Source organism: Geotrypetes seraphini, chromosome 1 (assembly GCF_902459505.1).
Source record: "Geotrypetes seraphini chromosome 1, aGeoSer1.1, whole genome shotgun sequence".
NCBI lineage: Eukaryota > Metazoa > Chordata > Amphibia > Gymnophiona > Dermophiidae > Geotrypetes > Geotrypetes seraphini.
Genome location: NC_047084.1, coordinates 42,868,925 through 42,883,703, shown reverse-complemented (window position 1 = coordinate 42,883,703; position 14,779 = coordinate 42,868,925). Strand labels below are relative to the sequence as shown.

Here is a 14,779-nt window from a genome sequence, read left to right as displayed (position 1 = left end):
AGTGCTCATTGTACTCCAGACCCGAGGCACTCGTGGCTGGCCTGTGCAAGAGTAGTGCAGGCCACCGCGAAGGGGAAAACTCATCAGCATCGGCTGCCAGCATCCAGGCTTCCTCTTTGTGTGTGCTTTGCAAACCGGCAGCTGACAGCGTGGAAATTCCCCCATGCAAGGATTTCCCCAGCTGCTGACAGGGTAAATAGGATTCCCTTTTTGCTGCTGCCGGCTTGCCTGCTTTAGCAGCTGGGACAATTCAGGCTTCCCAGACGATACAGGCCTCGGAGGGGTCGTTTTTGGCGGGAACCTCTCCATTTTTGACAGGAACCACTTTCATTTTGTCTGCAGCCTCAGGTGACCTTCCTGTATTGGAAAAACAGGGGCAGGTTTCTAGTGGGTCTTCTGCTTTGGCAGTGAATCCTATTGGGCTGCCAGGGGGTTTTCCCCCTGATTTTCTTTTTGCCTTGTGCAAGGCTTACTTTCAAGTGGCCGGGGGCTTTCCGGTGAAGGGTTCCTCGATGTCCTTGTCCACTCCTGTTCAGCCCCCCTCAGCACTGGTCGTGTCCACCTCCTCCTCCTCCTTCCCCTCCTCCTCCTCCTCCTTCCCCCTCGTCCAAGTGGCCACGAGTGGCTTGAGATGAGGATTTTGTTTCTGAGGAGCAGTTTTCTATGGATGAGGACCTAGACCTTCTGGGAGACCTCCAGGATCCTCTCGGGGGAACGGATGCTGGTAGCGGGGCCTTTGCGGTTCCATCTACCGGCGAAGATGTGTCCGTGGTGTGCATTTTTCAGCAGGACGATCGCCTGGAGCTGATTATTCAGGTCTCCTCGGCGTTGCGCTTCAAGGAGGAGATGCAGGAGACCTTGCATGTGGTGGACCCTCTGCTTAGGAGGAACCGCTCCTTTCCCATGCCTTAGGATATTAGGGATATTGTCCTGGTGCAGTGGAAGATGCCGGAGGTGCCCTTTTGTTTTGCACTCTCCGTAGCTCGCCTGTATCCTATCCCAGAGAGGGATAGGGATACCTTGAAGTCGCCAGTGGTGGACGTGGTGGTCTAAGCCAGTGGTCCCCAACCCTGTCCTGGAGGACCACCAGGCCAATCGGATTTTCAGGCTAGCCCTAATGAATATGCATGAGAGAGATTTGCATATAAGGGAAGTGACAGGCATGCAAATCTGCTTCATGCATATTCATTAGGGCTAGCCTGAAAACCCGATTGGCCTGGTGGTCCTCCAGGACAGGGTTGGGGACCACTGGTCTAAGCTATTGCTTTGCAGCATATGGTGCCAATTGAGGGCGGCTCTGCCTTACGGGACTCTGAGGAGAGTAAGCTGGAGGCCCTTCTTAAGCAGAATTTTGATGTCTGCCTTAGGGGTCCAGGTGGCTATTTGTAGTGGTCTAGTGGTTTGGGTCCTTGACCGTGAGTCTGATGACTGATCCTTGGTGGATCAGGAGGTGGCGAAAATTGAGATGGCTGCCTCTTATCTCTTGGATGCCCTGTATGACTTGTGGACATTGCCCAAGTCCATGTTTCTTGAAGCGGCCACGCGTCATACCTTGTGGCTTCGTTCTTGGGCAGCTGATGTGGCATCTAAGACTAAATTAACAAAATTTCCCTTTTGGTGGTCATTTTTGTTTGAATAGGATTTGGATAAGTTGGTTCAGATCTTGATGGATTCTAATGTGCCGCCGCCTGCCCACTGCTCGGGGGCGTTTGCGTGAGTGCCGCAGATATCGCCCTGGTCGAGGAGCTGCTGCTTTCCCGGTCTTTGGGTCCTCCCGGGGTCATTTCTTTCAGCACAGTCCTTTCAGGGGCCCATCGGGGGAGAAGTGATTCCTCTGTTGGCCCCTCTACCGTCCAGCCCGGCCAATGACTCCTTGCCAGTTCCTCCCTTGGTTCCGGTGGGTGCTCGGTTGTGAGATTTTTACCAGGGGTGGGCTGAGATTACGTCAGATCAGTGGGTCTTGGAGGTGATTTGGGATGGTTACATGCTAGAGTTTTCCCGCTTGTTGCCAGATCATTTTCTTGCTTCTTGTCAGGCGGCAAGGAAGAGGTGAGCTTTTCGTGATACACTTCAAAGATTGCTAGTTCTCAAAGCGGTGGTGCCTGTGCCTTCATCGGAATGGGGCACTGGCTGGTACTCCATTTACTTTGTGGTGCCAAAGAAAGAGGGGACCTTTCGGCCCATCTTGGATCTGAAGGGGGTCAACAGGGCTCTGCGAGTTCTGTTGTTTCGCAGGGAGAATCTATGATCGTTTATTCTGGCGGTTCAGCCAGGGGAATTTCTGACCTCTCTTGATCTGATGGAGGCCTACGTGCATGTTCGATTCAGGCCTCCCATCAGATCCTACGCTTTGCATTCTTGGACCGGCACCATCAGTTTTGTACAGTTCCCTTTGGTCTGACCACAGCTCCGTGGACGTTCACCAAGATTATGGTGGTCATGGCAGTGGCTTTGAGCAAGGAAGGCATTTTGGTTCATCCCTATCTAGATGACTGGTTGATCCATGTGAAGTCGTTTCAGGAGAGCGCCCGGGTTACGACTCAGGTTGTGGAGTTCCTGCAGTCACTGGGATGGGTTGTCAACCTGTCCAAGAGCCGGTTGGCCCTGTCTCAGTGCCTGGAGTATCTTGGGGTTCTTTTCGACACCGGCTTGGGGAAGGCCTTCTTGCCACAGGCCCATGTGGCTTTTCCTATGTGCACCCTTGTTGTGTGACTCATGGATTATTACAAAAAATCTCTTTTTTATATAGAGGAAGGGGTTGTTAAAAATGATCAGCAATGGCTATCGTATATACTAGGTACGCCACTGGATTTAATGACCCTATTCTAACTTTACTGTTGATGTAGGTGTTGTCATCCCCCCCAAACTATAAAGAATTAAATTAAAGTTGTATTAACATCAAGCAGCTTTCAAATGACATTATAAGCAAATAAAAATAAAATATTTTAATACATTGCTAATTATACCTGCATCTTTACCTAAACTGTTTTGCCTTAGCTCTCACTTTGATCATTATCTGCTACTTTTTTGTTTTGCTGTAGTGCAATCACACAGGTCTCCTTCAAGGCTCAGTGATACCTCTCTATAAATTATGTGGAAGAGGTCTTAAAATGGGGATCGCATCCTCAGGAAGGAATCTAGTGATCAAAACATTATTAGAGGTGCTGTAGAGCCATTTCTTGTATGACTGGATGAGCTATATTGATCTTTTTTTTTTAGTTGTTTAAATTCATGCAGAAATAAATGGCTAGATTGAACCTAATGACTTCATTGACGCATTTCCCTTTTTTAAACCTCTATACCATTTGAAAGAGGGCGAATATCTAATTATTCACTTCTAGAATTGCATACTTAAATTTAGTAAAAATATTCTGGCACAAGTGTCAAACCTTAAAAAGGAAGTTATATTGAGCATTGGAAAATAATAATATTTAACTAATAAAAATAGTACACATTTAATTTTCCCCACCACCAAATTTCCCCATCCCACCCAGCTATTTTTTCATGCCACCCGGCTGTAAAAAAATTCTGGGGATAACACTGATGATGTACCAATTTCTGTTGATTAATGGACAAAGCAATAGGATCTATATTAAACAGGCAGCGTGCCACCTCTTTTGGTAAAGGAAGTTTTAATAAAGCAGCCCCAAAGCCCTGCCAGCAGCTCTCACTTACTAGATCATATATGCGTTTTAACCTAACTGGCATAAAGTACCAATGAGAGAACATTTATATCTATTCTCTATTAGCTCACTTGCAATTGACACCCATAGAAGATTCTGCAAATTTTTCTGTCACATTTTTTTCTACAATATATACACCAAGGATATCTTCCCATTGCATCCTATACTTTAAAGGCACTGGGGCTTGTTACAATAATGCTCTATAAAATCTAGTTATACATTCTCGCCCACTCCCCCCTTATGCCGCTTTAACCAGTAAGTTGTCATTTTTGCCAAGCTCCTTCCATGCTTTTTGTTTTATAAAATCCACTATTTATCTATATTGAAAAACATTTCTCAGATTTGTTGGAGATATTCTGAAAACCTGTCTTGGGTCCTCAGGACAAGTTTGGACAGCCTTGGTCTATGCCCCTAGCCAAGGATTCTTGCTTTGTGTAGACTAGAAAATAAGCTATTAAAAATTAAGGGAAAGTACTGGATAACTGCAAATAAAGGATTGCAAGTCTGTTCTAACAGAGCAGAAAGCCAATGAGTTGAAGGGAAATGCAGAACCATTTAAAAAGAAATTAGGTTCTTACCAGTGGTGTGCCTCAAGGTTCTGTTCTTGGGCCTATTCTTTTTAATTTTTATAAGTAATATTACTGAAGGGCTATCAGGTAAGATTTGCCTCTTTACAGATGATACCAAAATCTGCAATAGAGTAGACACACCGGATTGTGTGAATAACATGAAGAAATACCTGATGAAGCTTGAAGACTGGTCTGAAATTTGGCAGCTAAAATGTAATGCTAAGAAATGCAAGGTCATGCATATGGGCTGCAAAACCCAAGGAAACAGTACAGTTTAGGGGGTGAAGAACTTATGTGCACAACAGAAGAGTGGGACTTGGGTGTGATTGTGATGATCTTAAGGTGGTCAAACAGGATGTAAAGGTGACGGCAAAAGCTAGAAGGATGCTAGGTTGCATAGGGAGAGGTATGGCCAGTAGGAAAAGGAGGTATTGATGCCCCTGTATAAGACTTTGGTGAGACCTCATTTAGAATATTGTGTACAATTCTGGAGGCCGCACCTTCAAAAAGATATAAAAAGGATGGAGTCTGACCAGATAAAGGCTTCTAAAATGGTGCGTGGTCTTCGTCATAAGAAATATGGGGACAGACTTAAAGATCTCAATCTTTGGAGGAAAGGCGGGAGATGGGAGATATGATAAAGATGTTTAAATATCTATGTAATATAAATGTGCCATGAGTCGAGTCTCTTTCATTTGAAAGAAAACCGCAATGAGAGGGCATAGGATGAAGTTAAGAGGTGATAGGTTCCAGAGTAATCTAAGGAAATACTTTTTTACAGAAAGGGTGGTAGATGCGTGAAACAGTCTCCCAGAAGAGTTGGTGGAGACAGAGACTGTCTGAATTCAAGAGGGCTTGGGATAGGCACATGGGATCACTCGGAGAGAGAAAGAGATAATGGTTACTGCGGATGGGCAGACTAGATGGCCCATTTGGGCTTTATCTGTCATCATGTTACTGTGTTTCTACGAGACAGTATGTTTGCTGAAGTATTTGACACTTGATGTAAATGTTATATGTTTGAAAATAAATAAATACAAATATCTATCTATAAAAGAATATCCCCAACAAATTTGAATTAGGTAAATTTGTGAGTACCGTATTTTCACCCATATACCGCGCACCCGTGTAAAACACGCACACGGGTATAGCGCGCGGGGAACACAAATTTATGTAAAAAAAAGTTTACTATAGCGCGCACACGCGTATACTGCGCATGCTGCCCCGACTCTCCTCTCGCCGCCCCGACTCTCAGTTCACCACCCCGACTCTCCGTTCGCCTGCCTCGACTCTCCGTTCGCCTGCCTCGACTCTCCTTTCACCCGCCCTGACTCTCCTCTCGCCTGCCCTGCCCTACTCCCAGCTCTGTAAAGCATGCGCGAAGATGGTCTGAGCATGCTTGCCGCTCAGTTTTCTGCGCCAGGTTGTGGGGGCGCGCTTTTGACCTGTCACCAAGGCGGTCTTTCTGGCAGTGTGCTTTTCACCACTTGGCTGTGTCCCCCCTCTATCTGGCCTTGTAATTTGCCCAGTGAATACTATTTTGACTATACAACAGTATCTCAGCCTTTGGGTAAGCCTATAAAAGATTAATGCTGCATGTAGAGCCCACATTTTAATTTGATCTCTTCAGATTGGTATTCTGCATTTATCTACCCGGTAGTAGAGTTTATCAATTAAATTTAAATTTACCGCCATAATGCCAGGAATGAGACGAAAGTCATATACAGCGGACTTTAAACTTAAAGTCGTTGCGAAAGCTGAGGAAATAGGCAACCGGGTCGCAGCGAGAGAGTTCGATGTTGGAGAAACATCGGTGCGTGAATGGAGAAAAGATAAGAAGGAACTGGAGAAATGCAATCCGCGAAAACGGGCACGTCGTGGGGCCAAACCAAAATGGCCTCAGCTGGAGGATGACTTGAAGCAGTGGATTCTGGTGAGAAGTGAGCAAAATCAATCAGTCTCTACCGTTGCGATTCAGATGAAGGCAAAACTACTTGCCAATGGAAGAGGAATACCCGACTTCAAAGCTGGCTTCACATGGATCTCAAAATTTATGAAAAGGAACGGACTATCGGTTCGAATGAGAACAACTGTTGGCCAGCGACTTCCGGATGACTGGCAGCAAAAATTGATTGATTTCCATGACTTTGTCGCCAAAGAAATATCTGAACTTGCCATCACTGCAAAGGACGTCATCAACATGGATGAAATTCCAATGGCATTCGACATTCCAGCGACAAGAACCGTAGCCCCCACAGGTACTAAATCTGTTGCCATCACCACAACTGGGCATGAAAGAACGTGTTTTACAGTAGTTCTTGGTTGCTCAGCTAGCGGGGTTAAGTTAAAGCCCATGCTCATTTTCAAAAGGGTCACTATGCCCCGTGAAAAGCTGCCCACCAGTGTGGTTGTGCACTGCAACAAGAAGGGATGGATGGACTGCGACGTAATGAGATTGTGGGTAGATAAATGCTTTAGGGCAAGACAGGGTGGATTCTTTGCAAAAAAATCCTTGTTAATTTTTGATCCCATGGTTGCCCACAAAGAAAAAAATGTTCAGGCCTACATTAATTCTACTGGTGCCCACATCGCTGTGATACCTGGAGGCCTGACGTGTAAGCTGCAGCCACTTGACATTGCAGTGAATCATCCATTCAAGACTTTTGTTAGAAAGGAGTGGGAGGAGTGAATGCAGAGCGGCACGCATGAGTACACACCCGCGGGGCGGCTGAAGCGGGCAACTTTCACAGAAGTCTGTAAGTGGGTGGCTTCAGCATGGGACAAAATAACACCAGATACTATTCTAAACGGATTTAGAAAAGCGGGCATTGTTTATAAAACCAATGACACTACGGGTACTACCAGTGCAGCGGAAGGAGGCAACAACACGGATATCAGCAATGATGATGACGACGATGACGATATCACTTCGGAAATAAACGAGGATCGTCTGCAGGCCGTGCTCACTTTATTTAATGATGATGATGACAATTCGGATTTTGATGAATTCAACGATTCAGATGACTGTGATGATGATGACTGAATAAACCTGTAAACTTTGTTTATTTACAACTTTACCGTAACTACGGTAACTGTATTTAGATTATTTTGTCCTCGATACTTCGTTTGATCTACTGTAGATTACCGGTAAATGTTATAGTTTATAAGAATGAACATGTGATTTCTGTTCTTGTTGCTGAATTCATACTCACTAACTCTAGATTAAAAGTTATACGGTAGTTTATAAGAATGAACAGTTTTTTCCTTTTGACGTTTTTGGTTGGAGGGTGTGTGAATGGTGCGTGAGTTCTCCTATGTCTGGTTGAGGTGGATTGAATTATTTAGCTAAAGAAATTATGGTAGTTAAACCCCCCCCCCCCCCCATTCCACACACATTACAGTAATTCTCTTCCATTTTTGTTCCCATTATAAAAAACACTGATAAGTTCCCAGAAAAAAATACATTAAAATAAGAAGTGAAAACAAAGGCCCCTACAGATGAGAACATAAGAATAGCCTAACTGGGTCAGTCCATTGGTCCATCATGCCCAGTAGCCCATTCTAATGTTAGCCAATCCAGGTCACTAATACCTGGTCAAAACCCAAAGAATAGCAACATTCCATGCTACCGATCCAGGGCAAGCAGACGCTTCCACCATGTCTTAATAACAGACTATGGACTTTTCCTCCAGGAATTTGTCCAAACCTTTTTAAAACCAGCAACGCTATCTGCTTTTACCATAACTTAAATCTTTCTTTCCAAACAGAGACCTTGCTAGATGTCAAATACAGAAAGAACAAGGTAACTTCACAAGGACTTAGCTGTGCAGGAAATGTGAATCTCCTCATACACCCACCATATACCTAGTGCAAAAATGTGCAAAGGTCTGTTTTTTTCTTTCGATCACTACATAGCCTAATGCCACACAAGCAGCGCTGTTACAAATATATTCTGAAGGTCAATGCTAAGGTTAACAAAGTTTCCTTCCTTGGACCACAAGGAGATACTGACAAACCACTAGAAAAGATCCCAAAACAACTACCCAGGCACAACACCCAAAGACCCACTCAGTGTGTGAACCAGTTGAGTGGAGTGGACTACGGTAACTGGGGGGTGGAAATGGATCCGGAGTTTTCTCAGCAGAATTTCCCAGACCACCTCTTCCTCTCAACACATTGACACGCTGGTGGGTTTATTTTATAGTTTTTTCACCCCCTTCGGTCTGCCTGTCTCCCTTGAAGTCTTGCCCCCCTTGAAGTTTTGTCCCCCCTTGAAGTTTTGTCCCCCCTTGAAGTCTTGTCCCCCCTTGAAGTCCTGTCCCCCCTTGAAGGTCTGCCTGTCCCCCTTGAAGTCCTGTCCCCCCTTGAAGTCCTGTCCCCATCCTGAAAGCCTGATGCCCCCCCGACGCCCGATTCATCACCTGGAAGGACCGCTCGCACCCCCACCTGAAGGACCGCTCACACTTCCACGCCTCCCCCCCTCCTCCCCCCTCCCCCCTCCTCCCCCCTCCCCCTCCCGCATGGAGAAGCTGTCTACCTTGTTTCCGGATGCCAGTGAGCCCAGCTGCTTTCTCTGCCGGCGGTCCTGCCCCTTCTCTGAGCCCTGCGCTGCGCTGCTTCCTCTTCTGGCGGTCCCGCCCTTTCTCTGACATGATGAATCGGGCGTCGAGGGGGGAACTATGTAAAAAAAAAGTTGTACAACGCGCTCACGCGTATAACGCGCATGGTTATGCACGGTTTGTAAAATCGTGTATAACGCGCGCGTTATATGTGTGAAAATACGGTAGATCTAGATTTTGCAAATTCTCATACATATTTATTGTGGATATCCTAAAAACCTAACTAATTGGAGTCTCATAACAATTATGCCAGGGCAAGCAGGCAGCATATTCTTACATGTGGCTGATGTCATCCACAGAGCCCCTGTACGGACAGCTTTAAAAGTGCAGCACCACTGACGTAGGCTCACGGTACCTCAGTTCTTAGTTTTCCTCGGAGCTAAGGAATGAATCATGTTTCTGAACTGTGGTTCAGTTTTTTGCCATTTGCCTTCTCGCTCGTGCGGTTTTTTTTGGTTTTATTTTTTCTTCATTAGCTAAAAAAAAAAAGTTTTTTTTTCAGGACTTCGTTTTTTTTCCCTCAGCCATTGAGTTTGACTTGGTTGGCAAAATCTTTCCGTCCATGTCTAGGCCTTTAACGGGCTTCAAAAAGTGCTGCAGGTGCCAAAGACCAATTCTATCACCAACCCTCACCGTTGGGTTCTTGCAGTGCCTTGGGCCTGAACACCGGGTGGAATCCTATGCTTGGTATTCTACCCTTCAGAAACATTCCATCAAGAGTCAGAAACTTAAACAGGAAGTTGTTCGGGACAAGCATGGACACCGAGAAGACATCGCAACCTTTGACGTCGAAGACTACATCTTCAACACCAGTGTTGACGTCGAAGATTACATCTTCAACACCTGCGTTGAGAGACCTCGCTCCATCCGGTAAGCCAACTAAGAAGCCACCAGCTTCCCAACTGACATCGCAGGATAATCTTGCATCAAGTCCCTTGATGGCGACCATGCAGTAATGTCTACCTTTATGTCTTGCCTCAATATCGAGGTGTGCATCCTCATCGAGGTCACCCTCTCCGTGGAAGCCATGGCACTGATGATACCAGCAGATAAGCAAGAGGTACCGGTGCTTTCCTTTCATGAAAAGCTCGATGCGCTTTTCCAGGCAAAGTTGGGTGATGCATTCAAATTGCTTACCCCAGTATCCCAATATTGCTTACCCCAGTATTGTAGACTCCTTTGCTACTGGCCCAGCCTCAGCATAACACTATCAGGACCAAGGTACTGCAGCTGCCTCTCCGGAATGGCATCAAAGCTCCACGCCCAGACATTGTTCATCGCATCTCAGGTCCAGTTCTTCATCAGGGCATTGATCCAGTTCATCGAGACATTGTCGTACTGCCGCCTCCTCTTGACATTCAAAATCTAGTAAGCATCGTTCCTCCTCACGTGCTTCGAAAAGAAAACATCGCTCTCCTTCACGTTCATTAATGAGAAAAAGAGCTTTGTGTCATGCATCACCATTGTCATCAGATCAGCAACAGACTTGACGTAAGCATCGATCTTCTCGATGCACTCCTCCACCAAAGCACTTTTATGACTCTGACTTAGTCTGATTCAGCTGAGGACTTGTATGAGTCTACAATGGAGGCTTATGACACTTCCTCAGAAAAGTCTCCACCAAGGGCTAAATCTCCTACTGAAAGACTTTCACTAAATTTATTAGGCAGTTGGGAAAAGAGCTACCAGTCAAGCTAGAAGCTGATTCTGCCTACAGTGCTGAATAATTGGAGGCTTTAGATTATGATGAGCCTCCTAAAGAATTTCTTAGACTACCATTACATGGTATTTTCAAAGACTCTTAACAAGAATTGGGAAACATCCCTTACCATTACAGTGGCTCCCAGAAAATTGGACTCCCTGTATATAATTTTTTCACCAGGTTTTGACAAACCACAGCTTCAGCACCAGTCATTATTGGTGGAGTCGACTTTGAGGCATAGATTCTTGATGGAGTGGATGTTTTCAGTGCCTCCAGGGCATGAAGAGCGCACTATGGATAAATTTGGACGTCGCCTGTACCAAAATTCCATGTTGGCGAACAGAGTACTAAATTACAATTTCTGTATCTGCTGCTATATCAAGCATTTAGTTTGGAAATTACATTCTTTTGACAGATACATTCCTTCTCAACATCTGCAAGAATTTCATCATTTATTTCGCACCCTTATCTTAGCTAGAAGGTATATGGCAATATCTGCTTATGATGCATTTGAATTATCTTCCATGGCCTCAGCTATGTCAGTGGCTATGAGACGTCTTGCATGGCTAAGAGTCTCAGATTTTGATATCAGCCTTCGGGACAGATTACCGTATTTTCACGCAGATAACGCGCACCCGTGTAAAACGCGCACACGGGTATAGCGCGCAGAAATCACGATTTTATGAACAAAAACTTTTGTATACCGCGCTCACGGGTATACCGCGCATGCAGCCCGACTGTCCTTTCGCCCGCCCCGACTCTCCTCTGGCCACCCCGACTCTCCTTTCGCCCTCCCCGACTCTCCGTGCGCTGTCCCGACGTCCGATACATCCCCCCCCCGGCAGGACCACTCGCACCCCCACCCCGAAGGACCGCCGACTCCCCGACAATATATGGGCCCAACCCGACCATGTGTCTCAGGCCGCGCCCCCAGGTGGGACCCAAGGTTCCAGGGCCTATTCTGATTGGCCCACGCGCCTTAGGCCCCACCAGTAGGCGGAGCTTTGGGACAGATGGGCCAATCCGGCCTCATTCCGTCGTTGGCTGCATGCCGGACAGGCGGGTTTGGCTCCCGTCTGTCCGGCCAACTACCAAAGGTACGGGGAAGGGGGGTGGGGGTGTCGTGGGGGTCGGCCAGGGGGGTCGCGGGTCGGCTGGGGGGGGCGGTCGGAGGTTCTTGGGGGGGGGCGGTCGTTGGAGGGAGGGGGGTTTGCGTCGAAGGCAGGAGGGCCTGGGATCCCTCCTGCCCGTAATGTAGTGCGGAGTGGGGGTAGGGGGTCGCCGTGGCCAGGAGGGTTTGGGCTACCTCCTGGCCCGATATTGTCGGGGAGTTGGGGAGTCGGCCGGGCAAGAGGGCTTGGGCTCCCTCTTGCTCCGATCGTGGATGCGGGTGCGGGTGGGAGCGCGTGCGAGCGGTCCTGCTGGGGGGGGGTGAATCGGGCGTCGGGCGGGGTGGGAACTATGTAAAAAATTTTTTGTATACCGCGCTCACGCGTATAACGCGCGAGGGGTATGCGCGGTAGGTAAAAACGCGTATAACGCGCGCGTTATATGCGTGAAAATACGGTAGCTAACATTCCCTGCTTAGGAGAGGAGCTTTTTGATGACTATTGAAAACGCTACTCAAAAGCTCACTGACCATGAGAAACATTGAGATGCTTTGACTAAATCCAAGCCTAAGCCCTCAACTTCTAAATCTTTTAAGCCGCCTTCATATCAAAGGCATTTTTCTTCAAAAACAGCTGCTCCTGCTAGACCACAGCAGAAAAAGCAAACGCAACAGCGTCCTCAGAAATCTCAATCAGCAGCTCCCCCAAAGTCTGCTCAGTCGTTTTGACCAGCTTCTAGAAGAAGATCTCTTCCTGAAGGACTTTCCTTTACTAAGTATATTAGACAGTTGGGTAAGACTCTCTCCCTGTCAAATTAGAGACTGACACTTAGCCCAGAACAGAGCTCCTTGATACCTTAGATTATGACGTGCCTCCTAAGGAGCTTCTTAAGTTGCCTTTATACAGTCTCCTCAAAGAGGCACTCTTTAAAAACTGGAAGACTCCTCTTTCTGTCATTATAGCTCCAAGAAAGATTGATTCACGCTACAGAATATCTTGTCCTGTTTTTGATAAGCCACAACTATAACATTGATCATTGCTTATGGAATCGACCCTCAAAAAAAAATCATCCAGCTGCAGGTTTATGCTGCTGCACCACCAGGACGTGGAAAAATTTGGTCGCCATCTTTACCAAAACTCTGTTTGCCAATAGAGTACTTAATTACAGCTCTATATGCCTTTTTACCTTAAACATCTTGTAAAGAAGTTGGCTGATTTTGAGCAGCATATTTCTTCAGACCGTCTTGCAGATTTTCAGCAGACTACTTCAAACCAGAAAATGTATGGCAAGAACGACATTTGATGCGTTTGAAATATCATCCAGAGCATCTGCCATGTCTGTTGTTATGAGGTGTCTTGCTTGGCTTCAAGTTTCTGACATCTTCAAGATCGCTTAGCCAACATCCCATGTCTTGGTGAAGAACTCTTTGGTGATAGTATAGAGGCTGAAACTCAAAAGCTTACTCAGCATGAGCAGAATTGGAACTCTTTAAACAGATCTAATGCTATGAGCCAACCATCTAAGCCAGCTCCAAAACCTACTTATTCATATAAGAGATGATAACCTGCAATTTCCTCTTCTTCGAAACCTCCACCACAGAAGAAACAAAAGCAACAGAGATCTCAAAGGCCCAGTCTTCGGCGCCTCAAAATCCAGCTCAGTCTTTTTGATGTACTTCTAGAGAGCATGATCAAAATCCCTCCTCCTCAGCCTCTTTCCCAACCCATTGGAGAATGACTTCAGTTGTATCATCAATTCTGGACTCTCATCACTTCAGACTCTTGGGTCCTCAAATCATCAAGGAGAGTTACTCTATTTCATAACCATTCCCCCAAACCACCCTCCAAGAGTGTCTTCTTTCACATCTCAATAGATGTCCCCCTTCTTCAGGAAATAGAAGCTCTACTTCAACTAAATACCATAGAAGTAGTTCCCCTTTCTCAGAAAAAATCAAGGGTTCTACTCCAGGTATTTTCTAATTCTAAAGAAGACAGGAGGTCTTTGTTCAATTTTCGACCTTCAAAACTTAAACAAATATCTAGTCAAAAGAGAAATTTCACATGCTATGTGTAGGGACAGTATACCATCTTCTAGAACAAAATGATTGGCTATGCTCTCTGGACCTCAAAGAGGCTTACACACACATCCCGCTAACAGAAAATTTCTGCATTTTCAGATAGCTCATCAACACTTCCAGTACCATTCAGCCTAGTTTCTTCTCCAAGAGTATTCAATAGTGCCTAGTGCCTATTAAGTCACGGAATAGAAGGGGACGTACTGAAATGGATTGGCAAATGGCTGGAGAATAGATTGCAGAGGGTAAGCATAAATGGGAAATTCTCGGACTGGGAGAGGGTGACTAGCAGCGTGCCCCAGGGCTCGGTTCTTGGGCCCATCTTATTCAATATCTTCATAAATGACCTGGAAGAGGAACAACAAGTAATATAATCAAGTTTGCAGATGACACAAAACTGTGTCGGGCAGTTGGGTCACAAAAGGACAGCGAAGATCTCCAGAAGGATCTGAACCAGCTGGAGGAATGGGCGGAAAATTGGCAGATGAAGTTTAACATAGACAAATGCAAGGTGATGCACCTGGGTAGGAAAAATAAGGAACATGAATATAAAATGTTAGGTGTAACATTGGGCAAAAGCGAACAATAAAGGGACCTGGGGGTACTGATAAACAGGAACCTGAAGCCGTCGGCTCAATGCGCAGCAGCGGCAAAGAAAGCAAACATGATGTTGGGCATGATAAAGAAGGGGATCACGAGTAGATCAGCGGCCATCATAATGCCGCTTTACAGAGCAATGGTCAGACCACACTTGGAATACTGCATCCAACACTGGTCTCCAAACCTAAAGAAGGATATAACCCTGCTGGAGAGGGTCCAGAGGCGAGCCACGAAGCTAGTAAAAGGTATGGAAAATTTGAGCTTCAAAGAACGCCTCGTAAAACTAGGACTGTTCACCCTCGAAAAGAGGAGACTGCGAGGGGATATGATAGAGACTTTTAAAATACTAAAAGGATTCGACAAATAGAGAAAGAAACATCGTTATTCACATTGTCAAATGTGACACGGACAAGAGGTCATGG

General features: G+C 46.0%; 1 protein-coding gene across 2 annotated transcripts in view; it reads left to right on the top strand.

Annotated features, from left to right (window-relative positions):
- The window catches only part of KIF2A (kinesin family member 2A), a 271,896-nt gene that overhangs the window by 113,931 nt on the left and 143,186 nt on the right, over nucleotides 1-14,779 (top strand). The gene's annotated exons all lie outside the window — the stretch shown is intronic.